Below are 12,079 nucleotides of genomic sequence, written 5' to 3'. Positions count from 1 at the left end.
GGGCATTTGCTAAATAGATGGTGTGTGTGCAACAATATACTGAAAGGTCAATTATATTGTGCAGCTTATCTCACCACCTGTAGTTATTTAGGTGAAAGCTCCAAAATGCTTGCCTAATATGTCTGTTTATCCAAAAGGAAGTATAGAGGGAGAGCTAGATAGATAGCATTGCATTACATTACATTACATGGCAATGCAATGCACAGTTGCTGAAGTTGAACCAAAATGAGCTTGTCATCTGGCTTCTGCAACTTTTAACATGAAAAATCCAATGAGGAGAAGAAAAGCAAAGCCAAAGAGTCCATCCCAAAATCCGACAAACAAGCAAAATGAACAAAAAGCATTGAATTCAATTCTTTCTGATTTTAGAAACTGCATTAAAGAAGGGGTGCACCGGTCCTGGAGATACTGCAATACCAGGTCAATGCGTGGAGTGGACAGAGCAAGCTCTTTTTCCATCTCCCTGTTCTAAAAATCCATTTAATATATGGTCCCCAGATAGGGGACGTATCAGATATTAAACTGATAAGAACAGATACTACACTTGATCTTAGCCAAAAGGCCGAGAAGCGATAACCAGAATTGGTTTCCGACTACGGTGCCACCCAAGGATTCTGAAAAGTCCATTTGTGGAGATGGCCACCTGGACTCCCGTTAAGAAGACATGCTGTCAACCTCTAGATCCCTCACATGCCTGCACTTTTCGGCTTGCTGCTGCTGCAATCCACGCGTTTTAGATCTGCATAACTCCACCTCTTTTAGCACAGTACCCTCAACCCCCGGCTGTTCCCACCCGCCTCAACACCGTTGGAAGGGAGGAGAACCAATTAAGGCGGGGGGGGGGTGGAACGAGCAGCTGTCTACCCTTAGCAGGAGGGTTGCTGATTAATTACCTCTCCTGCTGCTGCTGCTGCTGGCTGTCCAGCAGCAGACTGAAGGCGGCTGCTGCTGTGCGCAGGTATATAAAGGCTCAGAGCCTATTATGACACGCGCAGCCAGCGTTCCATTGCCACATTCCGTCTACTGCAGGCGGGATACCTGGATGGCTGAATGTCACTGAGAAGCTCACAGAGACCGCCATAAGCAACAGTTTAAAAGAATGCCACAGACTAATCAACCAAACTTTTTGGGTTGGTTTCTCTTTTATAGTCTGCAGGCATTAAATGAAAGAAGTCAGTGTTCCAGCAGAGGGAGACAACGTTTCAGAAAAGGCATTGTAGCAAACCAAAAAAGAAATTTTAAGCGCAGCAGAGTAACCAGCTCACATACCTGTTAGCTCAGGTGAGTTTAAAAGGCTGCTGTTGATAACAAGGGCATTTGCTAAATAGATGGTGTGTGTGCAACAATATACTGAAAGGTCAATTATATTGTGCAGCTTATCTCACCACCTGTAGTTATTTAGGTGAAAGCTCCAAAATGCTTGCCTAATATGTCTGTTTATCCAAAAGGAAGTATAGAGGGAGAGCTAGATAGATAGCATTGCATTACATTACATTACATGGCAATGCAATGCACAGTTGCTGAAGTTAAACCAAAATGAGCTTGTCATCTGGCTTCTGCAACTTTTAACATGAAAAATCCAATGAGGAGAAGAAAAGCAAAGCCAAAGAGTCCATCCCAAAATCCGACAAACAAGCAAAATGAACAAAAAGCATTGAATTCAATTCTTTCTGATTTTAGAAACTGCATTAAAGAAGGGGTGCACCGGTCCTGGAGATACTGCAATACCAGGTCAATGCGTGGAGTGGACAGAGCAAGCTCTTTTTCCATCTCCCTGTTCTAAAAATCCATTTAATATATGGTCCCCAGATAGGGGACGTATCAGATATTAAACTGATAAGAACAGATACTACACTTGATCTTAGCCAAAAGGCCGAGAAGCGATAACCAGAATTGGTTTCCGACTACGGTGCCACCCAAGGATTCTGAAAAGTCCATTTGTGGAGATGGCCACCTGGACTCCCGTTAAGAAGACATGCTGTCAACCTCTAGATCCCTCACATGCCTGCACTTTTCGGCTTGCTGCTGCTGCAATCCACGCGTTTTAGATCTGCATAACTCCACCTCTTTTAGCACAGTACCCTCAACCCCCGGCTGTTCCCACCCGCCTCAACACCGTTGGAAGGGAGGAGAACCAATTAAGGCGGGGGGGGGGTGGAACGAGCAGCTGTCTACCCTTAGCAGGAGGGTTGCTGATTAATTACCTCTCCTGCTGCTGCTGCTGCTGGCTGTCCAGCAGCAGACTGAAGGTGGCTGCTGCTGTGCGCAGGTATATAAAGGCTCAGAGCCTATTATGACACGCGCAGCCAGCGTTCCATTGCCACATTCCGTCTACTGCAGGCGGGATACCTGGATGGCTGAATGTCACTGAGAAGCTCACAGAGACCGCCATAAGCAACAGTTTAAAAGAATGCCACAGACTAATCAACCAAACTTTTTGGGTTGGTTTCTCTTTTATAGTCTGCAGGCATTAAATGAAAGAAGTCAGTGTTCCAGCAGAGGGAGACAACGTTTTAGAAAAGGCATTGTAGCAAACCAAAAAAGAAATTTTAAGCGCAGCAGAGTAACCAGCTCACATACCTGTTAGCTCAGGTGAGTTTAAAAGGCTGCTGTTGATAACAAGGGCATTTGCTAAATAGATGGTGTGTGTGCAACAATATACTGAAAGGTCAATTATATTGTGCAGCTTATCTCACCACCTGTAGTTAATTAGGTGAAAGCTCCAAAATGCTTGCCTAATATGTCTGTTTATCCAAAAGGAAGTATAGAGGGAGAGCTAGATAGATAGCATTGCATTACATTACATTACATGGCAATGCAATGCACAGTTGCTGAAGTTGAACCAAAATGAGCTTGTCATCTGGCTTCTGCAACTTTTAACATGAAAAATCCAATGAGGAGAAGAAAAGCAAAGCCAAAGAGTCCATCCCAAAATCCGACAAACAAGCAAAATGAACAAAAAGCATTGAATTCAATTCTTTCTGATTTTAGAAACTGCATTAAAGAAGGGGTGCACCGGTCCTGGAGATACTGCAATACCAGGTCAATGCGTGGAGTGGACAGAGCAAGCTCTTTTTCCATCTCCCTGTTCTAAAAATCCATTTAATATATGGTCCCCAGATAGGGGACGTATCAGATATTAAACTGATAAGAACAGATTTTTTTTTGATTGAAGCTGCATCCAAGGCACTGAAAAATGTGACCGAAGTCACACCAAAACAGCGCACGAGGCGAGGATTCATGTGGACCCTTCCCGGAGGAGAGGGTCCCCAATAAACCATCCCCATCCCTCCGAGCCAGAAGGCCACAGCGAGGGTTAGGGATCTCCGATGCTCTCCCTAGCCGAAGCCGGAGAAGAGCCGTTTTCGTGCTCCCAGCTTCCATCTAGGCTGCCACCCTAGTGGAGCTGGAGCCTGTGTTGGTTTCTCAGCCCAAAGCTGACCGGACCTCCGACCGGGTTTATAAAAATTCCCCTTCCTAGCCCGGAGGCCAGGAATAGGGGGGGTTGCTCAGAAAGTATGATTGGCAAAGGTGCGGCGTGCTACGAAGCCAAGTCTTTCTGGGGTTCCCAGTCCCAGTAAGCTTGGACTCCCACCAGGGAGCCTACTCCTGGGGCACATTGCTCCAAAGCCCTCACACTTACCCAGCCTAGTGACTTCGATCCTGAAGGGCCATGTTTTCCATCAGATAACTCTATGAGCCACCTGGCGTACTAACAAGTGCACCAAACCAGTGTGTAATATGCATCAATTTACTAGGGCAGCCCAAGGACAAAACTGCCTTTTCAAAAGATACTACACTTGATCTTAGCCAAAAGGCCGAGAAGCGATAACCAGAATTGGTTTCCGACTACGGTGCCACCCAAGGATTCTGAAAAGTCCATTTGTGGAGATGGCCACCTGGACTCCCGTTAAGAAGACATGCTGTCAACCTCTAGATCCCTCACATGCCTGCACTTTTCGGCTTGCTGCTGCTGCAATCCACGCGTTTTAGATCTGCATAACTCCACCTCTTTTAGCACAGTACCCTCAACCCCCGGCTGTTCCCACCCGCCTCAACACCGTTGGAAGGGAGGAGAACCAATTAAGGCGGGGGGGGGGTGGAACGAGCAGCTGTCTACCCTTAGCAGGAGGGTTGCTGATTAATTACCTCTCCTGCTGCTGCTGCTGCTGGCTGTCCAGCAGCAGACTGAAGGTGGCTGCTGCTGTGCGCAGGTATATAAAGGCTCAGAGCCTATTATGACACGCGCAGCCAGCTTTCCATTGCCACATTCCGTCTACTGCAGGCGGGATACCTGGATGGCTGAATGTCACTGAGAAGCTCACAGAGACCGCCATAAGCAACAGTTTAAAAGAATGCCACAGACTAATCAACCAAACTTTTTGGGTTGGTTTCTCTTTTATAGTCTGCAGGCATTAAATGAAAGAAGTCAGTGTTCCAGCAGAGGGAGACAACGTTTCAGAAAAGGCATTGTAGCAAACCAAAAAAGAAATTTTAAGCGCAGCAGAGTAACCAGCTCACATACCTGTTAGCTCAGGTGAGTTTAAAAGGCTGCTGTTGATAACAAGGGCATTTGCTAAATAGATGGTGTGTGTGCAACAATATACTGAAAGGTCAATTATATTGTGCAGCTTATCTCACCACCTGTAGTTATTTAGGTGAAAGCTCCAAAATGCTTGCCTAATATGTCTGTTTATCCAAAAGGAAGTATAGAGGGAGAGCTAGATAGATAGCATTGCATTACATTACATTACATGGCAATGCAATGCACAGTTGCTGAAGTTGAACCAAAATGAGCTTGTCATCTGGCTTCTGCAACTTTTAACATGAAAAATCCAATGAGGAGAAGAAAAGCAAAGCCAAAGAGTCCATCCCAAAATCCGACAAACAAGCAAAATGAACAAAAAGCATTGAATTCAATTCTTTCTGATTTTAGAAACTGCATTAAAGAAGGGGTGCACCGGTCCTGGAGATACTGCAATACCAGGTCAATGCGTGGAGTGGACAGAGCAAGCTCTTTTTCCATCTCCCTGTTCTAAAAATCCATTTAATATATGGTCCCCAGATAGGGGACGTATCAGATATTAAACTGATAAGAACAGATACTACACTTGATCTTAGCCAAAAGGCCGAGAAGCGATAACCAGAATTGGTTTCCGACTACGGTGCCACCCAAGGATTCTGAAAAGTCCATTTGTGGAGATGGCCACCTGGACTCCCGTTAAGAAGACATGCTGTCAACCTCTAGATCCCTCACATGCCTGCACTTTTCGGCTTGCTGCTGCTGCAATCCACGCGTTTTAGATCTGCATAACTCCACCTCTTTTAGCACAGTACCCTCAACCCCCGGCTGTTCCCACCCGCCTCAACACCGTTGGAAGGGAGGAGAACCAATTAAGGCGGGGGGGGGGGGTGGAACGAGCAGCTGTCTACCCTTAGCAGGAGGGTTGCTGATTAATTACCTCTCCTGCTGCTGCTGCTGCTGGCTGTCCAGCAGCAGACTGAAGGTGGCTGCTGCTGTGCGCAGGTATATAAAGGCTCAGAGCCTATTATGACACGCGCAGCCAGCGTTCCATTGCCACATTCCGTCTACTGCAGGCGGGATACCTGGATGGCTGAATGTCACTGAGAAGCTCACAGAGACCGCCATAAGCAACAGTTTAAAAGAATGCCACAGACTAATCAACCAAACTTTTTGGGTTGGTTTCTCTTTTATAGTCTGCAGGCATTAAATGAAAGAAGTCAGTGTTCCAGCAGAGGGAGACAACGTTTCAGAAAAGGCATTGTAGCAAACCAAAAAAGAAATTTTAAGCGCAGCAGAGTAACCAGCTCACATACCTGTTAGCTCAGGTGAGTTTAAAAGGCTGCTGTTGATAACAAGGGCATTTGCTAAATAGATGGTGTGTGTGCAACAATATACTGAAAGGTCAATTATATTGTGCAGCTTATCTCACCACCTGTAGTTATTTAGGTGAAAGCTCCAAAATGCTTGCCTAATATGTCTGTTTATCCAAAAGGAAGTATAGAGGGAGAGCTAGATAGATAGCATTGCATTACATTACATTACATGGCAATGCAATGCACAGTTGCTGAAGTTGAACCAAAATGAACTTGTCATCTGGCTTCTGCAACTTTTAACATGAAAAATCCAATGAGGAGAAGAAAAGCAAAGCCAAAGAGTCCATCCCAAAATCCGACAAACAAGCAAAATGAACAAAAAGCATTGAATTCAATTCTTTCTGATTTTAGAAACTGCATTAAAGAAGGGGTGCACCGGTCCTGGAGATACTGCAATACCAGGTCAATGCGTGGAGTGGACAGAGCAAGCTCTTTTTCCATCTCCCTGTTCTAAAAATCCATTTAATATATGGTCCCCAGATAGGGGACGTATCAGATATTAAACTGATAAGAACAGATACTACACTTGATCTTAGCCAAAAGGCCGAGAAGCGATAACCAGAATTGGTTTCCGACTACGGTGCCACCCAAGGATTCTGAAAAGTCCATTTGTGGAGATGGCCACCTGGACTCCCGTTAAGAAGACATGCTGTCAACCTCTAGATCCCTCACATGCCTGCACTTTTCGGCTTGCTGCTGCTGCAATCCACGCGTTTTAGATCTGCATAACTCCACCTCTTTTAGCACAGTACCCTCAACCCCCGGCTGTTCCCACCCGCCTCAACACCGTTGGAAGGGAGGAGAACCAATTAAGGCGGGGGGGGGGGTGGAACGAGCAGCTGTCTACCCTTAGCAGGAGGGTTGCTGATTAATTACCTCTCCTGCTGCTGCTGCTGCTGGCTGTCCAGCAGCAGACTGAAGGTGGCTGCTGCTGTGCGCAGGTATATAAAGGCTCAGAGCCTATTATGACACGCGCAGCCAGCGTTCCATTGCCACATTCCGTCTACTGCAGGCGGGATACCTGGATGGCTGAATGTCACTGAGAAGCTCACAGAGACCGCCATAAGCAACAGTTTAAAAGAATGCCACAGACTAATCAACCAAACTTTTTGGGTTGGTTTCTCTTTTATAGTCTGCAGGCATTAAATGAAAGAAGTCAGTGTTCCAGCAGAGGGAGACAACGTTTCAGAAAAGGCATTGTAGCAAACCAAAAAAGAAATTTTAAGCGCAGCAGAGTAACCAGCTCACATACCTGTTAGCTCAGGTGAGTTTAAAAGGCTGCTGTTGATAACAAGGGCATTTGCTAAATAGATGGTGTGTGTGCAACAATATACTGAAAGGTCAATTATATTGTGCAGCTTATCTCACCACCTGTAGTTATTTAGGTGAAAGCTCCAAAATGCTTGCCTAATATGTCTGTTTATCCAAAAGGAAGTATAGAGGGAGAGCTAGATAGATAGCATTGCATTACATTACATTACATGGCAATGCAATGCACAGTTGCTGAAGTTGAACCAAAATGAGCTTGTCATCTGGCTTCTGCAACTTTTAACATGAAAAATCCAATGAGGAGAAGAAAAGCAAAGCCAAAGAGTCCATCCCAAAATCCGACAAACAAGCAAAATGAACAAAAAGCATTGAATTCAATTCTTTCTGATTTTAGAAACTGCATTAAAGAAGGGGTGCACCGGTCCTGGAGATACTGCAATACCAGGTCAATGCGTGGAGTGGACAGAGCAAGCTCTTTTTCCATCTCCCTGTTCTAAAAATCCATTTAATATATGGTCCCCAGATAGGGGACGTATCAGATATTAAACTGATAAGAACAGATTTTTTTTTTTTTTTTTTTTGATTGAATATATCTTTTATTAGCACAAAAAATAAGTTAACAGACAGTGTACAGTGCCGCAGCCCAGTACACACAGAATTCTACATCATATTTACATAGCATGAGGATACGACGCACTAACTAGACACATCACACCCCTATGCTACACAAAACACTGAATCTGAAAGAAAAAGCATGTCAATCAATACAGTACGACGAACCGTGATAGGGGATGGGGATTGGGAAAAAGGGGATGGGGAAGGGAAAATCACAGGCCCGAAGCTTTATTGAAAGACAAGACACATAAGGGGAGAGGGGGAGGAGGGGTTTAGTCCTCATCCTCGTCCTCCGGACCGTCCACGATGTAATAGTCTCTGAGCAGGCTGTGGATCAGCCTGCGGCAGTCCTGGATGGACATCCTCTCCCTCCTCAAGAAGAGCCGGTTCCTGGCGACCCAAACGGCATCCTTGAAGCAGTTCATAAGGCGCCAAGCCTCCTGGATGGCTCCGACGGTATGAACCCCAGGGAAGAGTCCGTAAAGCACAGAATGGTGCGATAGGCTCGCCCTGGGGACAGAGTTCCTCAGGTCGTCCTCAAGGGCAGTCAACAGGCGCTGTGCAAATCCGCAGTCCCAAAAAGTGTGCAAAGATGTTTCCTCCACGAAGGGGCACCTTGGGCAGTACCGGGTCTTGCACAGGTTCCGGGCATGCATGAATGACCGGACGGGCAGTCCGCCCTGAATCGCCATCCACGACAAGTCCTTGTGCCCGTTGGTCAGCCTGTCAGACGACACATTTGTCCACACAGTCTCCAGCGTGTCCTGGTGAAGTCCTGTGATATTCTCCACGTCATCCTTGGCTCTGATGAGCTTGTGGATAGTTTTGGGCTTCCACAAGTCGGGCTTGAGTCCCTCCAGTTGATGTTCCCCCACAAATCGAACGACGTCTCCGTAGAACCATGGCGTCGTCCAGTTGTAGGGGAAGGAGCTGTCCCACTTGTCCCAGCCGAGTCGCCTCCAAAGAGGAAGCAGGAAGAAGCGAGACATGGACCTGCCCGCGGAGCCATTCTTGACTTGCAAAGTCCGGCGGACACAATCACACACAAAAGAGGATCGCAGGAGGGTGGGGATATCTGGAACGCCCTTCCCACCCTTGCGAGGCTCCTTGTACATGACGGCCCGCCTGACTCTGTCCATCTTGGATCCCCAGACAAAGTGAAACACTGTCCTGGTAATGGCCCTGCACACAGTGACGTGTGGGGGCCAGGCCTGCGCCGTGTACTGCAAGACGGGCAGGACCTCATTACGCAGGACGAGTGCCTTACCCTCACAAGTGAGGTGTCTGAGGCTCCAGAGTCCGATCCGTTGCTTCACCTTGGCCAAGCGTTCTTGCCAGGACTTGAGGGCCGCTCCTTCCTTCCCGAACCAGACTCCCAGCACCTTGAGGAAATCCGGTTGAATGTTGAAGGGGAAGGGGGCGGAGGAGGCCGGCTGCCAATCCCCGAAGAGCATGGCTTCCGACTTCCTGCAGTTGACTTTGGCCCCTGAAGCCCGGCCGAACCTCTCACACGTCTGGACGAGGGCGTCGACTGAACCACGATCAGCGCAGAAGACGGTGACGTCGTCCATGTAGAGCGAGCACTTGACCTCGTGTCGTCCCGGACCCGGTGCGGTGATCCCTCTGATCTCTCCATTCTGCCGGATAGCCTCTGCGAAGAGTTCTATAACACAAACAAAAAGAAGAGGTGATAGAGGGCAGCCTTGTCTGACCCAAGAGAGGACAGGGAAGGGGTCAGTCTTCCAGCCGTTCACCAACACCGAGCTGTGGATATCAAAATACATCAGACGGACATACGAACAAAACATGTTACCCAAACCTAACCGGTGCAGAGCTCGGCCCATGAACTCGTGGGAAACCCGGTCGAAGGCCTTCTCCTGATCCAAGGAGACCAGGGCCGCGTGTGCGCGGCGGACCTTGATGTACTCGACCGTGTCCCGCACGAGAGCGAGGCTGTCTGCGATGCGATGTCCAGGGATGCCGCAGGTCTGGTCCGGGTGGATGATCCGTCCGATGACCGTCTTAAGTCGTGTCGCCATCGTCTTGGCCAGGATCTTGTAGTCCACGTTGAGCAGAGTGATGGGACGCCAATTCCTCAGGTCGCACCTCTCTCCCTTCCGCTTGTACAGGATCGTGACCATTCCTTCCCTCAAAGATGGAGGCATTCTACCCTCCACCACCATCTCCTCGTACAGGTCCAACAGGTCCGGACAGATGAGGTCTCCCAGCGCTACATAGAGCTCCGCTGGAAGACCATCACTGCCCGGGGTCCTGCCGGTCCTAAAGGATTTAGCGGCAGAGAGCAATTCGCCCACCATCAGAGGTTTGTCCAAGGCTGCCGTGCCTGCAGGATCAAGATGGTTAGTGATACCTGACAGGAACTTATCAGCAGCGTTGGGGTTGGTAGTCTTGTGGGAGTAGAGTTCGCTGTAGAAGTCTCTGACGACCCTCATCACGTCCTCCTTCCCACGTCGCATGTTTCCGCTCTCGTCTCGCAGCTCGTTCAGGGGCGTGTGACCGGCATGAAGTTTCCTGAAAAAGAATGAGTTACATTTCTCACCCTTCTCCAGATTCTCCACTTTGGAACGGAAGACGATTCGCTTGGACTCCTCCTCAAAGTGCCTTTTCAGGCTCTTCTTGGTCTCCTCCAGCTCCTCCCTCACGTCCCAGCCGCAGTGAAGAAGGTCCTGCAGCGATCGCAGCTCGCGCTGCAGCCCTCTGAAGTCCCTCCTCTTCTCACACGCCTGTTGTCGACCCTTGGCCTGAAAGAAACAGCGAAACTCAAGTTTAACATATTCCCACCAATCAGAGACTGTTTGGAAGCTACCCTTGTAGGACTGCCACATTGCGTAGGCTGCTCTCAGCTCCTCCACGACTTCATCCTGAGCCAGCAGAGCACAATTCAGCTTCCAGGAGCCGGGGCCGGACGGAAAACCATCGCCGAGGACACCTTGTAAGTGAATGGCTCTGTGGTCGGAGAAGAAGCAGGGGACCATCGAGTGCCTACTCTGCCTGACTGCCCGAGAGGTGAACACAAAGTCAATCCTGGAGCGGAGTGAGCCATCGGGTCGGCTCCACGAATAGTTCGTGGAGCCTCTCCCCATGGAGCCCACCACGTCCTGAAGAGAGGCCTCGGTTACCATCTCGATGAGCAGCTTGGACGTGATGTCCAACTTGGCAGATGTGCCAGAACTACGACCATCCTCCTCGATGGGGCAGTTGAAATCCCCGGCCATCACTAAGGTCCTGGTGGTGGCAAGCTGAAGCCGCAGGGTCTGGAAAAGCTCCAAACGCTCATTCTTCAGTGGGGACGCATACACGTTGATGAACCTGACAGGTTCTCCCGCCCAGTTGCCATCTACAACAAGAGCCCTGCCGCAGATGAGCTCCTGGACGGACTCAAGCGTGAATGCGCCCCCCCTGATCAGAATTGCGACCCCCGCAGACTTGCAGTCACCCCCACCGGACCAGTAGGATGGACCGTGGGACCACTCCCTGGCCAGATGTTTGAAGGACCTAGAGGAGGGAAGGGAACATTCCTGCAACATATAAACATCACACAACTGGGAAGTAAGGAAGGCATAAATAGTCTGACGTCTGAACTTGTCCTTGATGCTCCTGACTAGTGTTGAGCGATACCTTCCGATATCGGGAAATATCGGATCGGATTGGATCGGACCGATACCGAAAAAGTATCGGATATCGCCGATTCCGATACCGGAAACCAATGCAAGTCAATGGGACATAAATATCGGAATTAAAATAAACCCTTTCTTTCCTTGTAGGTTATTTCTACATGAAGGAAAACAACTAAGAATAATGTAGAATGTATTGGGGGAGGTGGGGGAGACAATAAAGGCATAGAGGTTTAGCCCAGTCAAATGGAATAGCAGGAATTAATATTTTTTTATTATGTTCTGAGTTACGGAAATATTAACTATGTTAAGTATTTTTATATTTTGTCAGATATTTATGTTTCACTACTTCCATGCTCTTCACCTTCTTTTTTACTTCTCCCACACTTTCTCCTTCATCATCCTCAGCATCTTTTTCATCCACTTCTTCTTCACCTTCTTCTTCTTCACCTTCTTCGTATTATTCTTTTTTTTACATTCTTCATATTCTACTTCTTCATCTTCTTCATATTCTTCTTCTTCATCATATTCTTATTTGTGACAGGCATTCCTGTAGTTGTTATCTATAAAAGGTTGGACATTACACCTTTCGTTCTGCCCGTCACAAAAGATTTACAACAGGATTTGTCCGCGTTCAGTTTGGCCTGCAGCAGCAGGTCTTT

General features: G+C 48.0%; 5 non-coding genes and 2 pseudogenes across 5 annotated transcripts; all 7 read right to left on the bottom strand.

Moving 5' to 3' along the window:
* Nucleotides 1-383: 383 nt before the first annotated feature.
* On the bottom strand, nucleotides 384-574 carry LOC141201069 (U2 spliceosomal RNA). Its single transcript, XR_012272643.1, has one exon. It is a non-coding gene; the product is annotated as a U2 spliceosomal RNA (small nuclear RNA).
* A 1,120-nt stretch (nucleotides 575-1,694) lies between these two features.
* Nucleotides 1,695-1,885, bottom strand: LOC141201062 (U2 spliceosomal RNA). The gene has a single exon (XR_012272642.1). It is a non-coding gene; the product is annotated as a U2 spliceosomal RNA (small nuclear RNA).
* A 1,120-nt stretch (nucleotides 1,886-3,005) lies between these two features.
* LOC141200815 (U2 spliceosomal RNA) lies at nucleotides 3,006-3,190 on the bottom strand. Its single transcript, XR_012272524.1, has one exon. It is a non-coding gene; the product is annotated as a U2 spliceosomal RNA (small nuclear RNA).
* A 524-nt stretch (nucleotides 3,191-3,714) lies between these two features.
* LOC141201002 (U2 spliceosomal RNA) lies at nucleotides 3,715-3,830 on the bottom strand (annotated as a pseudogene).
* Nucleotides 3,831-4,950: 1,120 nt separating this feature from the next.
* On the bottom strand, nucleotides 4,951-5,141 carry LOC141201051 (U2 spliceosomal RNA). Its single transcript, XR_012272641.1, has one exon. It is a non-coding gene; the product is annotated as a U2 spliceosomal RNA (small nuclear RNA).
* Nucleotides 5,142-6,263: 1,122 nt separating this feature from the next.
* On the bottom strand, nucleotides 6,264-6,454 carry LOC141201039 (U2 spliceosomal RNA). Its single transcript, XR_012272640.1, has one exon. It is a non-coding gene; the product is annotated as a U2 spliceosomal RNA (small nuclear RNA).
* A 1,121-nt stretch (nucleotides 6,455-7,575) lies between these two features.
* Nucleotides 7,576-7,782, bottom strand: LOC141200871 (U2 spliceosomal RNA; annotated as a pseudogene).
* Between the last annotated feature and the right edge of the window lie 4,297 nt (nucleotides 7,783-12,079).

This window comes from Phyllobates terribilis, unplaced genomic scaffold, assembly GCF_046119375.1.
Source record: "Phyllobates terribilis strain yellow unplaced genomic scaffold, ASM4611937v1 Scaffold_108__1_contigs__length_5656254, whole genome shotgun sequence".
Taxonomy (NCBI): domain Eukaryota; kingdom Metazoa; phylum Chordata; class Amphibia; order Anura; family Dendrobatidae; genus Phyllobates; species Phyllobates terribilis.
This window is presented reverse-complemented; position numbering and strand designations above follow the sequence as displayed.